The 16,137-nt window shown below is 39.6% G+C and overlaps 1 protein-coding gene across 7 annotated transcripts in view; it reads left to right on the top strand.

Annotated features, from left to right (window-relative positions):
• The window catches only part of BAZ2B (bromodomain adjacent to zinc finger domain 2B), a 223,544-nt gene that overhangs the window by 120,562 nt on the left and 86,845 nt on the right, over positions 1-16,137 (top strand). The gene's annotated exons all lie outside the window — the stretch shown is intronic.

Below are 16,137 nucleotides of genomic sequence, written 5' to 3'. Positions count from 1 at the left end.
TGCATGGTAGAACAAGGAGCAAGACAGTTTGTTGCATAGCTTTTTCACTGGAATAAGGCTCAGGCCTTCAAGAAATCACTGTAAAAGTGGAAAAGAAAGAAGGTGGTAGTGTATAACTTTTCCTGGGGAAGAATAAGCAAGCATTTATTCACCCCAGATAGGGCAGCAGCTGCAAACCAAAGAAGCAGTTCTGCCCAACTCTAACTTGATGGAGCATATGTGGGTTACTTGTAGGAGTGTTGGTGAAGCTTTTAATTATACAAGCATGGGTGACTCAGTAGCACCGCCTCACTAAAGCCCCACACTAGCATGGATGACAGCTCTTGAAAGCTGCACCTTTGAGCCCTGTGCTTGTGGGCAGCTCTGCGTGCTGGAGAGTCCATTCTCCCAAATGCTCTTTACTGCTTCTATTATCTTCCAGAGGAAGTTTATGAATCCTGTAAGTTTTAGGAGACCCCTGAGCCCTGTAAAGTTCCTTTGCTTATTCAGTGTTGTGAGTGTCCATCATTCCTCCAGGAGGCAATAGCTATAGATCTTACTTATTTTAACCTTTTTTTATAAGAGTACTAGTCTATTGGTGAGGATGCAGCTCACCCAGCTTAGTTCCCAAGGGCCCTCCCTACCTCACAGTACTGTCTCATTGTGGTTTTAAAATATGAATTTTGAGGGAACACCAACACTTTGATTTCTACTACCTAGAAAAGTACATTGATTGTTAGGCCAGTGTGACAGACTGATTCAGGCTTTGGGTTTTGGAATTCTCACTTGTTGGGCTTATGTTATGTGTCAGATCAGTTAAACATAATATGGTCCGCTAAAAGTATTTTAAGTAGAATGAGATTTAATCAAACTAATAAGCACTTAGGAAACTATTGAATAAAGGGCTCCTCGATCCCACGACTGACTTCAGAAAATCACTACCTAATTGACTTGTTAAGAAAGTTACCTGTGGTTCAATTAAAACAGCTCTCACAGCTCTTACACCACCTTATCTGCAATCTAGTAGCTGCCAGACTTCCCTTCAGCCCTTTTCAAACTCCTGGGCCTGGAGTTTGAGATGGGAAGATTACAAAGTAGAGGCCTGCCTGGGATACATAGTGAACTCAAAGAAGACAGCCCAGACAGCCTGGCAACTGTAAACATTCAAAAGAGCCACTAGTGTATTTCATGGGTAGATTGTGTGCTTAGAAAAGGCAAGAATTTGAGGCTTGATCCCAGTACTGAAATATGAGAAAAGAGGAAAAGAAGGGAAGGCAAATGAGAAGTCGGGGAAGAGAAGTAATCTTCTGTATACTTTTTAGTAATTTCCCTTTATATTCTTCATGTAAGAAAATAAGTATCAGTGTTCAACTCAAAGACATACGGCTTTTAACTTTTCTGGTTTCCTTTATAAAGATTATTAAGGGCTTTTCAAAAATTTCATTCTTTCTATGTAGTATTCAGTTTTCTTTCTGTACCTGCTTTTGTGTGTGAAGATGAAAAGGTGCCCCTCCGTCACCTAACCTACATAAAAACTACCTTCTGAAACCCTTCCTTTACCCAAACACTCCTTCACTCTTGCTCTAGTTTTCTGCTAAAGTTTTGGAAAACTGCTTTCTCAAAGAGACAGCACCGCGTGTCCGCTGTCCCTTTGCCTTTGGTGCATACTCCAGCTCACAGCACAGTGCTTTCCAATCTCAAGCTTGCTGCCAGTCTTAAGCTTTCTTCTTGGGTTTTGTTCAACCACTTAGTTTTCCTATGTCCCCAGTTCCTGCTTCTTAGATATTTATTCATTTGTTTGTTTGTTTGTTTTTTCCTTTGATTTGGATTTCGTTTCCTTCCTGATTCCTTTACTCATAAATGTGAATTTTCCTAGATTCTGAGGTCTTTTATATCTTGGCTTTTTAAGAGTTCCTGAATGAAAACTGATCTTTCTCAGATTCTAATTGTACACATTTTTAATAAATGTTTTATAGACATCTCAACCTTACCAAACTGAACAAAACCAGACCAAAAGCTTTTGCTTCTGCTAAAATCAATTTTTCTTACATTCATCCTTATTCATTATTAGAGCCAAGTTCTGGAAGTCTAGTGATTTCAACCATGATTTTGTTTTTTTGCTCTTTCACGTACACATATTAATCCCAACAGTTCTGCTTTCAAAATAAAGCTTCAGCTGGTATCTTCTTTCTGCCACAATGTCCCCTAAGTAGGTGGCGCCAAACCCTTCCACTAGCGTCATTGTAGTTCTGTTTTCTTGTTTCCTCATGTTTAATTCATTCCTCTCATAAAGCAGTAGAGGCAACTAAACAAAGCTTCTCACTTTTGGTGTTTTCCTTAGGTATAATTTATGTACAGGAATAATCTCTCAAGTATTTGCTTACAATTGTTCTTTAAAGCTGTGTGGATGGAAGCGGGGAGTGGTGGCGCACGCCTTTATCCCAGCACTTAGGAGGCAAGAGGCAGGCGGTTCAAGGCCAGCCTGGTTCACAAAGCAAGACCAGGACAGTCAAAGCTACACAGAGAAACCCTGTCTCGAAAACGAAATTAAAAAAAAAAAAAAAGAAAGAAAGAAAAGAAAAGAAAAACAAACTCCTGTGTGGCCTGGTAGAGAACTGAGGGGTGGATCTGGGTTGAATTGCTGGCGGGTAATTTAATATCACCAAAGCACACTGTACAAAACTCTAAAGAATTAATTTCTATAAAAGCGTACAAGGACTTCTGTCTGTTTTGAGTTGATTTAGACATTTTGGGAAAGTAAACCCTTGTTCTGCATTAAGTTTACTCACTGTGTTGAAAAAACTTACAGAATTCTGAGAGCATTCAGTCTATTAGCACTGGACTGTGTGTCCACTGGAGTCAGTGTCCAGCTGCAGCTCATGTGTGGGCTTTGAAATGAACAAACGTGTAAATAAGAGTAAGGAGAAAACACGTGTTCCCGGCGCCCACAGGTTATGCCCACCCCTGCGGTGTGACATACTTTATCTCAACCCTGCCAGTCATGGCCCTGCTTCCTGCCACTCTTTACTGCTGTGGATTTTTATGTAAATGAAGTCATGTATGGTTTTGTGGCGTGGATCTTTCATGATTCTTTTTAAACATTTGTGTCATTGTGTCGTTCTTTTATTTTACTAATCCCATTTTGTTTTATAACCACGCCGAGGGCGGGTTGCATAATCATCCACCTGACAGGCACTGCAGTGCTCAATTTGAGTCAGTTACAAGTTCAAGTTACAAGGCCTTGTGTTTACACATGTTTTTATTTCCCTTGGACAAACACCTAGCACTGGGATTGCTAAAGACTATTGATGAAATTTGGCAAGGGTCTTTCTAAAGTAGTTGTAGCATTTATCCTCTACAAGCAGCGTGTAACAATACTAAGTAGCTACTGTGTTCATTGTGGCCTTAACATTTTAAACCTCACAGTTCTGTATTATGACGTCTATCTGGCTTTGTTCTTTAAATTTTTTTTAATTGAACATATTACATTATTTTTCTCTTCTCTTTTCTCCCTCCAATCTTTCCATGCGTCACCTTACACCTTGCTCACTATCAGATTCATGGTTGGTATTTCCTTGTTACATATATGTTACGATTTTAGGACTGGTCACTTGGTGTTGTCTTTATGTATATCTCTGAAGATTGATGGTATTGAACAAATTTGCATGTTCCTACTTGCCATTCATATACTTTCATAATACATCTATCCAGATATTTTGCTCATGCGCTGCAGGAGCTATCTTTCTTGCCAATCTCTGCTTTTTTGTTTGTTTGTTTGTTTGTTTGTTTGTTGTTCTTCCTTTGCTGTTTTATACAACATTGAATAGAACGGATAATAACAGACGTCATGGACTTTGAGTTTTTAATTTAATTTAGTATTGATTTGGTCACATGATTGCATCTATTGAAATGCTGACACAGACTTTGATTTCTAACTTGCTAATAAGGTGAAGTAATTGACTATTTTTTAAAAGTATGATAAGCTATTGTAGCATTTAGGGATCAAATTCCAATTAATCATGCTGTATTGGTCTATTAAAACCTTGTTGAAATTCTACTAGGCAAACTGCAGAAGTGCTCACCAGGATTATTGGTCCATTTTTCTTTTCCTGTCATTCTCCGTTGGAAAGTATTTGGGACAGTCCCATTCTTACTGTGTTTTGGAAGAGTATATCATTACTTTTACTTTTCTAAATGTTTGACGGAACTCAGCAATGAAGTCATCTGAGCTTTGAGAGAGAGAGAGAGAGAGAGAGAGAGAGAGAGAGAAAGAGAGAGAGAGAGAGAGAGAACACGTGTCTCTGTGTGTGTCTGTTTAAACTTTTGTTATTATAAGATACTAAGACATACTTTACCTTTGAAGAACAGTTGTTGCTGGAGGACAAGCTGCTGGTTGGTGGTTTTCCTGCATTCATGATGCCCTGATTTTGGTCCCTAGTACCACATATGCAAATGCCACAGGCTATCTGTTTATTTAAGTGAGATTTGATTGGTGTCTTTGAAGGAATTTATCTGTTGACAAATTTATGAGCCCAAGATGTAGTGTTTTCTCTTTCATTGTTAATGTTCATAATATGTGCCTTTTCTCACTTAGTAGAGATAAACTGATTTCATTGATTTTTGTTTTGTTTGTTTTATGCTTTTAAGACAGGGTTTCTCTGGAGTCATGACTGTCCTGGACTTGCTTTGTAGACCAGGCTGGCCGCGAACCCATAGAGATCCACCTGCCTCTGCCTCCCAAGTGCTGGGATTAAAGGCATGCATCACCACCACCCGGCTCTTTTTTCCTTCTTTTTTAAAAGATTTATTTACTAGGTATACAGTGTTTTGACTACATGTATGCCTGCACACCAGAAGAGGGCATCAAATCTTATGGTTGTGAGTCACTATGTGTTTTCTGGCCTTTGTTTTTCTGTTTCAGTTATCTATGCCTTATTTTTATTATCAGTCTTTCTTTTTATTAGTATGATTTTTTTTTTCTTCCTGGTTTGTTTCTGTTTTTGAGATAGTGTAGGCATAAGGTTATTATGTAGCTTAAATTCTGATTTCCGGTCTAAATGTTGCATAAATCTTACTCCCCAATTATCCCTCCTGTCCAGTTTGGGGTTAGTAAAGCAGCTTATAGCCAGTGGATGAGTAGAGGAGAGAACAGGCTGGACTTCCTTCCAGCCAGGAGGAGTTAGGAGAGGAAGTAAGGAATTGAGCAGGGGATTGAGCCATGGGTAGATGTCTGAGAGAGATGAAGGGGCTGGAGCTGTGCAAAGCTACCAAGTGAAGTATTGCTAAGGCAAAACAGCATGGAGGCTTAAGAACAGACTTAACTGCTCAGATTGTGTGGTGAAGCCTTGCATTATAAAAGAGTCTCTTATTTGTGTGATAGCTGGGCTAAGAAATAAGCTTTTATGAGTTTTATAAAAATAACTTCAACAAGACAAGGTTTCTCATATAGCCTGGGTCCTTAAGCTCGCTCTGTAGACTAGATTGGCTTCAGACTTAGCGATCTTCCTGCCTCTGCCTCCTTAGTGCTGGAATTAAAGGTGAGTGCCACCACTGCCTGGCTTTTCTTCCTGTTTTTGTTTTTGTTTTTTTCGAGACAGGGTTTCTCTGTGTAGCCTTGGCTGTCCTGGACTCTCTTTGTAGACCAGGCTGGCCTCGAACTCACAGAGATCCATCTGTCTCTGCCTTCTGAGTGCTGGGATTAAAGACATGCGCTGTCACCACCCAGCTTTCCTCCTGTTTTTTAAAGTAAAAAATTAATCATTTTTTTGGGACCTTTGTTCTTTTAAATACGCACTTAATGCTATGCATTTTCTTTCATAGTATGGCTATAGCTGCAACCTGTACATTTTATAATATTGTCATGGTCTTATTCCAGTAGAATATGCATGCTTGCGAATGCACGCACACACACACACACACACACACACACACACACACACACACGTGTGTGTGTGTGCATATATATGTATGTGTATATATATAGACATTATATTATTGGACTTATTAATTTATTAGTATTAATACTGGAATATAGTATTGGAATATATAATTAATATTTAAGTTTTTGTTACTCTCTTTGGCTTTATTGTGATTGGAAAATATTGATGCTATCATACTTTTCTGGTCTCTACCAGATAGTTTTAGACAAGCTCCCTATTGATCTCTGTGCTTTTGAAACTGCTTGGATCAGTAAAATGTTGAAGCAGAAATGAGCCTCCTGTTTGTGGTTTCTGTGCCTCTGTGATTACCCGCACTTCAGCTGCTCCGCTTGTTTTGGACTCTAGTATGGCATGTCAGACTCTGCTTTCTGAGCCAAGCAGATTTCAGGACGGTCCCTGCCAGCTCCTGCTCCCTTCCCCCGGAGCTAGGCATCCTCCATTCGCTCAGCCAGGCGTTTGTGTACTTCAGACTCTGAATTTGGTTGGGTTTTGCTCTGTTTGTGGTTACTCGCCACTAGTATTTTTACCCTTTCAGATTTCTAGCTGTTTATTTCGCTCTGAATTCTATCTTCTACTTCTAGCTAGCCTTGCTGTTCAGTTCCACTGATTTTCGTAACCGTTGGTAGACTGATGAGGCATTGTTGCATGGGAAGCCACCAGTCACACTTCTTACTCCTTTTTTTTTCAGATACTCAACTTTGGCTTTTCTCTCCTTTTGGATGCTCTCCAATATCTTTAGATTGGTTTTGAGTGTATGTGTCTGTCTGTCTGTAACTCTGTGTCTGTGTATCTGTCTCTGTCTCTCTGTCTCTGTCTCTGTCTCTCTCTCTCTGTGTGTGTGAAGCTTACAAGTGACAGCTGGAAGTCACCCCAGGTGACATTCCTCAGAGGCCAGCTCTTTTGTCTTTTGAGGCAGGGTGCTACCTCTAGGGCCTGGGGCTTGCTTTGCTGGCTCTGTTGGCTGGTCTCAGTTCTCCCTTCCCAGCATGGGGTTGCACACACAGCACCGCACTAGCTTTTTACATTGCCACTGGGAATCTATGTGCACTTTAGCCTGAGCTGCATCCCCAGCCCTGATGTTGTTTTATGGAATGGGTTCTTAAATGGTCCAGGCTGGCCTTGAAACCTGCTGTGTAGTAGAGGTTGGCCTTGAACTCAGGATTGCCCAAGTGCTGGGGTTAGCAGAGTACACTGCTAGGCCTGGCCAGTTTTATTTGTTTTTTTCTTTTTTTATAAATTAGAAACAATTACCATCTTGGGTAGGTTTATTGTGGCTGTTTCAATCCTCTTCCAATATTAGAACTTGTTATCTCAAAAATAAGAATTTTTAAAATTTTTCTTTTAACTCGAGGCCCCACACTCCATGTGGCATAAGCAATGTAAGCATTGTATTTCTCAGATAAGCATGTAGTCCCTTATGGAATAAGGGATATTCAAATCTAAGAAGATTTCAGTAAGAACTTTTGTTGGCACTAAGATATCAGAGGGACTAGAGCCAAAAGTTGGAAAGAAGCTGTGTATTAGTCTTTAAACACAGTTTCTTCATCTTAAGTGAATCTTTCCCAAGAGCCTTTGAGGTATGAGAGTCATCAAATTAATCTTTTCTCATAGCCATGCTGAGTGAGATATTTTGTGTATTTCCACCTGTCTAGCACGTAAGGTGGAGCGCTGTCCTTCACCTGACCTTCCCTGTCTCCTTGTGTTGGTGTGGGGCTCTTCTCGTTCTGATCTGTTATAGTTCAGCCTCCTGATCTTACGTCACCAAGTATAAAGCTCCTTTCTAGATCCGTGTCTCAAGTATGCCCCCATCTTGTCTGGAAAAAAAAAATCTTCCAAAATCTGTTTATTTCTCATGTGTTGTCATGGGTTATCCAGACATAGCGTGGTGGTTAATTTTGTGTCCACTTTGCTGGGGATACAGGATGCTTGGAGTTAAGCATTGTTTCTGAATGCGTCTTTAAGGTATTCTTGATGAGATTAGCATTTGAATCTATGGATTGAGTACAGAATAGTGCCCTCCCTAGTGTGGTGGGCATCATTCAAATCCCTGAGGTCTGAACAGAATGCAAAGACAGAAGAGAAAATTGATTTTTCTCTGCTTGCCTGCTTGATCTGGGACATCAAACTTCTCCCAGACTCAGACTTAGACTCCATCAGCTCTCCATCATTAGCATCTGTGTCACCAGCTTCCTTGATGTGCCACCATGATTTTATTTGCCAACTCTTCATAATAAATCAGTGGTTCCTACAGGTTCCATGTCTCCAAAGAATCTTGACTAATACTGACCTTAATTATAGATGACTCCACTGATCATAGTGTCTAGGTAATTGCTCTACTATTATCTACCCCTGTACCTATTAATTTCCTCCATAGCACTCTTCACAATATGTAATTATACATTTGATGTTGTTTTGTTCATCCTTTCCCTGTGTCTAAAGGGCAAGGGCTATATCTGTGTTTCTTCTGCAGTATGTGTTCAGTTAATACCTGGCACAGAATGTGTAAGAAACCATTTAGTAGAAGAAAGAGAAGGAGGATTAAACTTTGTGGGGCTAGGACTTGAAAGTTAGATGATTAATAATTTTCTGGCTCTTTCCACCATCTTTAACAAGCCAGTATAATGATACATGGTTGATGCCCTCAAGCGTCAGGGATGCCTAAAAGACACTTAGTGCCAGGTTCCTGCTAGGCCGCTTCACACTCATCCTCAGGCCTCTGTGCGCACAAAGCTTGTTACATTGCTAAATGGAGTCACGAGGGATCACAGAGCTGGCAGTGCTGTTCTGAATCCCACAGGCAGGTTAACTGTGGAGTGACAGCTCCAGATTTCATGTGCAGCACAAAACATCTAAGAAAGTACCAGAACAATATGTTTTCTCACTCTGGTTTCATTATGCTGACCATCTCAGCTAGGATTATGGGCCAGGGAAATTTTCGCAAGACATCACGGGAGCCTCTGGTAAAGAAAATGCTTCGGGCATTGGGGGAGAGGAATCTACACATTTTCTAGTCTGTACTAATGTACTCTTTTGGTATTTTCAGATGACTATACAAATCTCAGTTGGACACTAAGCACCAGGAGCTAGCTACAGTGTAAGGAGTTCTAGAGAAATCAGTTGACCATATATATATATGTATATATATGTATACATATATATATATATGTATGTATGTATGTATATATATTTGTATATATATTTTCATTCCTCTCCTTCCCTTATTTGTAAAGGCACTCTAGAATCTCCTTTCTCATTTGTTACCAATCAGAAACAAATGCTCAGTGGGCCCTGTGGATGAGGATGTGACATTTTACAAAGGCGAAAGAGGAGGTACAGAAATATTTTCAGCTCCTGGTCCGGGTGGCGTGCTTCTAGAGAGAGGCTCCTGTAACTGTGCTACCCGTGGGCACAGTGGATCTCACCTCCTCAGAGGCCAAGAGGCTAGGAGATGCTCTAGCTGCCGCAGTGGGATGCCACACAGCAAGCCAGCTGTGGCTTGCCTCACACGTACCTCCGTGTGAGGAGAAGCAATATGTTGTGGGGCAGTCAGTCCGGTTTCAGGTCACGCTGAGCTGCTGGCTGAGTCCTGTGGGCCTGGTCTATTTAATGCAGTAGCTGTTGATTTCAGCACCTTCACTCCAACTAAGACAATGAATCCTCCAAGCTACGTCTTGGCTTTTCAAGTCTGCATCAGTTTGGGTTTTTTTTCTCCAGCCCATATTCTTTTTTTGTTTGTTTGTTTTTTAAGACAGGGTTTCTGTGTGTAGCCCTGGCTGTCCTGGACTCGCTTTGTAGGTCAGGCTGGCCTCGAACTCATAGCAATCCATCTGCCTCTGCCTCCCAAGTGCTGGGATTAAAAGCATGCACCACCACCACCCGGCTCAGCCCATATTCTTTAATGAAATAGAATATGTAAATGGATATTTTGATGCAAATATCCCAGATGTAGCAGAAAGAGGCCTCCTCTTCTCAGATATTTCAAAGAAGTGGAAAGGAGATGACCATAAATAAGTAGGTAAGTAAGTAAGTAAGTAAATAAATAAATAAATAAATAAATAAATAAGCAAGCAAGCAAGCAAGCAAGCAAGCAAGCAAATGACTGAATAAATAATTCAGTGTCAGATCATCTCCTTCAAATTCTCTGACGTCTTGAACCAGTGCTATCTCGTATATCAGAGCACGGGCACCATTGCAGGAGTCCTGCTGGCTCACAAGCAGCACTGGCGAACTGAACAGCTCTCATGAGGCTGAACCAGATTCCTGTAAATAACCCCAAGTCTGGTGCAAATTCATGAGTGACCTCATCAAAAGAATGAGCAATCTGTTGCTATGGCTTATTTCAAAGAAACAGGAGAGGGCCAGTGCTATTTCGCAGTCAAAGAGCATATAAATAAGTTATCCTGTCAGCATTACTTGACTTTTAAAATCTAAATCTATTAATATTTAACATTATTTATGTGAAGAATATACGCTTGGAATTACTAGAAGTATTTATACTATCAACTTTTAGATAGTGAAAATGAGCATCTATTAATGTTTTTTTATTTAGAATTCCTATATCCTGTCACTTGGCCCTTTATTCTTTCTGATTTCTAATTAGGCAAGACTGTGTTTGCAAGGCTTAATCTCAGGGGCTTCGAGCAGCTGACTTAGACTCTCCAGCTCATGCATCTGTTTCACCTGACAGTGCAAGGCGCACATAGCTGAAGCAACCTATCGGGTGCTGCCCATTGGAGAATGTGTCAGCGTTGGGGGCCAGTGCATTCATGTCACATCAGACAGAGTGTCAGCTGCTATGGCCTGCCCCCCAGTGAAACAGCGGCTGTACCCAAGTGGACAGTAGCTTGTTTGTTTAGTACTATTTAGTACGTATGAATAAAATGGCTTTTTGTAACTAAGAAAAATCATTTGACTATACTGAAGAGGCAACACTTAAAGCACAGAAATTCAGTAGGTATTTAAAAGACAGCAGGTTTGAAGTTTACAGTCAGTAGAGGGTGGTTAGGGATGTGAGAAGTCTCTAGAAGTTAGGTAGATAACAACGGGGTGTCAGCACCCACCTCACACTGAGAGTTATTGTATCACTGCTTTTCTCTGCAGTTACTTTGCTGACGTCACAGGTTTCTGTGAGTCTTCAATGTCAGCTTTCCGTTGTCTCTCTTAAAACTTCATTCATTTCTTTATTGTGTGTGCTCATACATCTTTGTGGAAGTCAGTGGACTAATGCTGTGGTGAGTTCTCGCCTTCCACACTTGCTTCTGCTGCAGCGCAGGGCAGTTCCGGCTAGGAGGCTGCTGGGATTCCACACCGGTCACGGCCATCTTCTTCATGGGTTTTACTTACTCAACTCAGCTCATCAGGCCTGGCCCCCAGCACTTTCCCTCGCCAAACCATATTCTTAGGCCCTGTTGAACTCTTCCTAAGTGAGGTATAGTTACTGCAAAGTTAAACTCAAGGATCTAAACATTTTTGAAAAATAATTTGACCTTTTACTAGTACTTTGTAGTTTTAGTTTGATCCTTTTTGTAGTAAGTTATTGAAGAAAAAGTATGTCCAAGTCAATTAAGTTATACTGATTACTAAGCCAATATTAGAGGCTAGAGTGTATCTTCTCATCACAAAGAAAAAAGATGTGTCAGACAGTGCTTTAGAGTGTGGTCTTACTTGTAGATGGACTGTTACAGAAGTCCTCCAGGTAAAATGAAGTCAGCAAACAGGCCCTGTGGCTGTGTCCTCATCGATGTGTCCACAGCAAGGACAACAGAGAATACCAGAACCAGAGAACCAGAAGGACCAGATCCTTCCCTAGTGCACAGAGGTAGCCCCAGTGCATGGTACTGCTATCACCCTGACCTTAGACCTTAGCAGTGGTTTCTGTTCTAAGCTGCCTAGCTGTGCTAAGCTATTATGATAGCCCTAGCAAGGTAATATGTACTCTGTGTGTTTTAAAACTGATTATAAAAGTTTCTATTTATTATGGGGAAACATATTTGCCTGCTTATTGCAAAAAATCATACTTGAAAATGGTTCCTAGTTATTTTTCCCTCTAGTAATACAGCAATATTTGAATGTTTTTTGAATGTGAATCAAGTGTTGTCTGTTCTTTAGCACTTTAACTGTGAACTCTAAGTCCTTTCAGCAGAGTTAGCAAAAATGTTTGTTACAAAGAAGGAATTATTCTAACCTTTTAAGATTGGAGTGATACAAATTAATAGCTTTTTGTTCCTAAAGCAGCTGATGCTTTTAATGACTGGTTTTTCTCATAAAAGCACTGTTTGAAGAAAAACAGTTAATGTCACAGTAGAATCCTGGCAGGCACCAGTTTAACCAAGTGATCAGAACTGACACCACCAGTGCATATGGAAGCATCCTGGGCCTTGGGTATCTGGTTCTGAGAAGGGTCCAGGAGTAGCATTCTCAGTGATGTAGAGCTTCTCCTGATCAGCAAAGCATTAGACAAACTCATGTCTCTTCAGTTTACCCGTCATGAAGCACAAGTCAAAAGTTGTAACAGAGTGAAGAAAGTTAAATTCAGTGTAATATAGGATACTGGGATCTTGGGACAAAGAATGATGTCAGTGGGAAATCTGTTAAAGCTATAATTTTTTTTCCCTAATTAAGGTTACGTTCTTAGCTTTGAAGATTAATCTATAGTTGTGTAAGATATTGGCATAGGAGGGGCTAGGGAAACATCTATAGGAAGTTCTTGTTTATGAATATAAAATAACCTCAAAATAAGTACTTGAAAAATAAAATTAAAAAAAGCTAAATTGATTGTGCATGCCTGTAATCCCAGCACTGAGACACTGAAACAGAAAAACCTGAGCCTTGGTTGTGTGAATCTCTGTCTCAAGCAAAAGAAAATAAATGATGACTAAATTTGTTTGCATTCCATACATCTTTCTAAGTATTCAACTATAAAGCTTAATGGCTCCAAATAAGATAATACAAGAGTAACATGAAGATTATTTGAGGAGAAGTCATCTATCTCCATTAACTATAAAAGGTCATATTTATATCTTATTCACTTTGGAATTCAAATACTTAAACATTGATATGGTTAAAAATTTAATGTATTAACTGATAATTATTACTCAATTTACAACTTAGTTATGTTTTTTTTATTGATACATTCCATTATTACTGACTTAAAGACTCATGGGGTCTGAATTTGACTGAACTACCAGTTTTTATGGTTAGCCATGATTTACAAGATTACAAACCAGAGACTGATTCTACAATGATGTAAAATCATCTTGGCAGTATTAAAGAACTGAAGACACGGTGCAGCCAATTTGTGTAGCATCGAAAGAGTCAGAATATTTTTGGCACACAGAAAAACAGCCTGTTTAGTGAGCCATATCTTTGGTTTGATTTTATTGTTTCTGTTATTAAAGATTAGATGTTTCCCATATTGGGTCCTTACATTGACTATGTTTATTTTGGCTCTCATTATTCTAGGGTCAGGGCATTAGTTCACCCTGCATTGTTATTTGCTTGCTGTGAGGTGGAACCTTCTTACTGTTCACTGATAGCAACAAAGGTGCTTCAAATTACCTTTCCTCACCACTGACTCATTGGCGTTTGCCTCTTGCTTTTAATAAATTTATGTGTGTCAACTGGTAGACTTTGAAAAGTTATGCTAAAAACTATCTAGCTTATCATTTGAGAATTTTAACCTTGCCAATGTACATAAATTATTATTATCTAAGTTAGCTATGGTTCCTCATTAGTTGTTAAATTAAAACTAAAATAAAACAAAATTTGCATTCACAGAATGCAAACTGAACATCTTTAGTTAAAGGGAGTAGTAATGTCTTAGTCATCTAAGTTTGTAGATATTTTCCTTAAGGAAACTTATTTTTATCAAGATAATTTATTTGGAAGCATATAATTGGCATGCAGTTTATCAGTGTAGAAAAAAATTATCGTTCCAAAAGGAGAACTTTCTAGTGTTCAAGTAATCTTGTTTTATATTTAGGAAGTTAATAGATCTTATTGATGTTACATCGTGTTTCATGTTCTATTCTTTTGGTAATACAGGATAAGCTTTATTTGCAATATGATTTATATTTTTTAATTGTATTGTCTGATAATAGGACCCAAGTGTATGATCAATTTAAAGTCCCCATGTGGAGCTGGGGAGATGGCTCATTAGCATGAGACCCTTAGTTGGGATCTCCAGCACACATTTAACAAAAACAGGCATGGTAACATGCACCTGTAATCTCAGTGCTGGGGAGCCCAAGTCAGCATGGTAACACACATCTGTAATCTCAGTGCTGGGGAGCCCAAGTCAGCATGGTAACACACGCCTGTTATCTCAGTGCTGGGGAGCCCAAGTCAAGTGCCTCTCTATAGAGTCCATTTGACACCATGCAAATCATAGAGTTCTAGGCTCAATAAGAAAACTTTTCTCAAAAATTATGTTGGAAAATTATGGAGAAAAACATTCAATGTTTAGCACACACCTGCGCATGTGTACCCAGCCACACATGTGAACACATACACAAAACGCACACATCCCACACACCTAAGAATATGCTTGTGAGCAGTTGCTTCAGCTTTTAAGATGGCTACAGCGAACGGCTTCCTCTGGCCGTGGAAGCAGCGGTGCAGTCCTAACCCTGCTCATGCTTGTCAGAAGAGGAGCTACAGTATAGAGTTTGAGTTTGCTTCTGTAATGACTCAATGAACCTTAGCGAATGTCTTTCACAGTTAGAATAGAGAAAAAGATGATAAATGCTTACAGGAATAGGGGTTGAAAAGATGTCATATTTTTTAATCATTTAAACAATGACTCTTGAATAGTTGAATAGTCTAGCCTTTTAAAAGACAACCTATTTGAAAATGTTTAATATTGCCTACAGTAGACACTGAGATCTTTGTTGAGTATTTTGTACAGAGGAAAAATTAAGAAAGGAGTTTTCCCTGACAGGGAGCAGCACATTGTATGATAGTAAAGAACAGATTGGATGACACAGAACGGAAGTCACAGAGAAGTGTGTGTTGGCTTGGAGGTTCTGAAGTGGACGAAAGACAAAATACAACAGTGGGAAGCATTTGTCAAGTTCCTGTTGTGCTCAGATGATACAGGAACATGGGGGGTGGTACAGACATACGGTGAGATTCGGTTTCTGCTCTCATGGAACCAAGGTCCTGGAATAAAATCTACTTGCACTGAGATGTTAAGACAGTGGTAATAGGGAGATAGGAACAGGGAACAGGCTGGACAAAATCTTTAGGAATGCTTAACCTTTGTAGGAAGGAAAAGAAGACCCAATAAAGATATCACGTATTCAGGTCCTCTTTATATATCACTTTTTAACAGTTAAAATGACCTTTATAGTGATCAGATTGCTTGCTGATTTTAATTGTTGCTACAAGAGCAGTAAGCACTTGTTTTATGCACATGAAACTAATATTTATCTTTTACTTCTTAAAAATAGTGAAATTAATGCTTAATTATATTTCTGCATATTTTTACTGCTAATTCATTAGTTCTTACAGAATTGTTTCTGTCAGTTTCAACCATCACTAATTTCAGTGATTCCAAATTCTCATAAGATTTCATGTAATTTTGGAGGTTTAAAGTTGCCCCACAGTTTTCTTTTTTAATTAAACCATGGCTTCATATAGTTGCCAAGTACAATTGAATAGTACTTATAAGTATACATGAGATGGGGTTGGGAGATGGCTCTATCAGTAAAGTGCTTGTAAACATAAGGACCCGAGTTTAAATTCCAGAACTCACACAGAAAAGGAAAATTCTAAAAGCAAAACCTTAGTGTGTGTACCTGTGTAATTCTAGCCCCAAGGTAGCGGAGGCAGGGGCTTGCTGGCCGGCCAGCCTGTCTATTCAGTGTGTTGCAGACCAAAGAGAGTTCTGTCTCCCAGGGAAAGAGAATGACACTAAGGTTGTTTTCTAGCGTCCACGTGGTATCTCAGGTACACACATGCCACATGGTTACTTACATATAAGGAATAGATGACTACGAAGTCGACACAAGTGGAATTTTGAGTTCACCTCATTTGTCAGAAACACAGGTAGAGAAGAAAGTATATATTGTGCGTGTAAATAAAATGTTTGATTAGCATAGCCGGATCAAGCAGCTGGTTGAGCTGATGAGAAGCCGACGCACTGGTAGCTTAGCAGACTGTGCCTGCCCTGCTCTATCTGAACTTGGCTTCATAGCTAATGTTCAGGACCCCAATAACT

Source organism: Acomys minous (assembly GCF_964271855.1).
Source record: "Acomys minous genome assembly, chromosome: 10".
Taxonomy (NCBI): Eukaryota; Metazoa; Chordata; class Mammalia; order Rodentia; family Muridae; genus Acomys; species Acomys minous.
This window is presented reverse-complemented; position numbering and strand designations above follow the sequence as displayed.